Below are 1371 nucleotides of genomic sequence, written 5' to 3'. Positions count from 1 at the left end.
TTTGATGGAGGTGACTTCCCAGCCACATTCCACCTGCCTGGTGGGCTAGGTGTCAATTTCTTCCTGCATGTTTTGGGCCCAAATCCTCTCTGCTTCCTCATTCCATCCTCCTCCCACAAAGATAAGGGTCTGCCCCAAAACCACCTAGGCCCCGCCTTCCTGAGCTGGAGCCAAGTTCTGGGCTGCCCAGAGAGTGTGGCCAGGCCAGGTTGGTTGGAGGCCTGCCATCCATCCAAATCCTGCAGTTCTTATGCAATTTCCCAGCCAAGCTTTAGGGGGGGCGGGGTCTTGAGCCCTTTTATTAGGCACCTCCACTCTTCTTCCCCCTCAGAAGGCACAAAACGTCTTTGTGGAAGATGGGTGTCTACTGCATCCGCGTGTCCACGGGGTCCTCGTTCTTCGCAGGCTCCTACAACCCTGTGCAGCTGTGGCTGGTGGGCCAGCACCGGGAGGCGGCACTCCAGGAGCGCCTGTGGCCAGTGCGGGGCAAGGTGAGCTGCAGGAGCTGGCCTCAGCCCCCGGGATGTCACATTCCTGGGAAGAGATGCACTGGGCAGAGCATGGCACACAGCAGGCGCTCAATAAATGTCCGTGCCATCTGACTTCCTTGGGATGGGGAGGATGCTCCTGCAGGCCCTCCTGCACAGAGCTCTCTCTCTTTGCAGAGATCTTGAAGCACTGCCTGTCTCTGGTTTCCTCTATTTTATTTTGAGGGGAAGGAGGGAGGGAGAGAGAGAGGAAGAGAGAGAGAGAGAGAGAGAGAGAGATTGAATTTGTTCCACTTACTCATGCGTGGTTGAGATTGAATTTGTTCCACTTACTCATGCGTGGTTGAGTCTTGTATGTGTCCTGACCAGGGATGAGCCTGGAGCTTTGGGGTGGGAAGTTTCCTCCATTCTGAGGCCCTATTTCAAGCCCCTTCCTTCGAGGCGGGGAATGGGGTCTATGGGGGGAGAGAAACTAAGGGAATGGGGTCTATGGGGGGAGAGAAACTAAGAGCTGAATTTCCTGATCCCCTCCCCTCTCTCATCACTTTTACCTGGTTAGTCCCCGGCTCCTGTTACTTTTTCTTCCCCATTTCCCATCCCCACATTTCCATAGCCCACCCAGCTCTTTCCAGGACCCCCAGATCCAGATGTCTGTCCTGCAGACGTCTCAAAGGAACCTGCCCAAGCGAGGTCCTCCCTTTCCCACCCCCTCACCTCTCCGCTTGCCCCCCCCCAACCCCCACCCCCACCTGCACCAGACCACCAGTGTCCGCGTGAACCTAGACCACCTTCAGCCTCTTCCCCCGCCCCCCCCTCCGCCCCCTACCCTCACCCCTGGCAGCTTCCTCTCCTGCCCTTCCAAGCCCTTCTGCAGCCAGATCAC

General features: G+C 57.3%; 1 pseudogene; it reads left to right on the top strand.

Annotated features, from left to right (window-relative positions):
- The first annotated feature begins 356 nt into the window (after nucleotides 1-356).
- Nucleotides 357-1371, top strand: part of LOC102442588 — an 11823-nt pseudogene continuing 10808 nt past the window's right edge.

This window comes from Myotis lucifugus, unplaced genomic scaffold, assembly GCF_000147115.1.
Source record: "Myotis lucifugus unplaced genomic scaffold, Myoluc2.0 scaffold_199, whole genome shotgun sequence".
NCBI lineage: Eukaryota > Metazoa > Chordata > Mammalia > Chiroptera > Vespertilionidae > Myotis > Myotis lucifugus.
The sequence above is the reverse complement of the archived record's forward strand: the minus strand, read 5'-3'. Positions and strand labels throughout refer to the sequence as shown.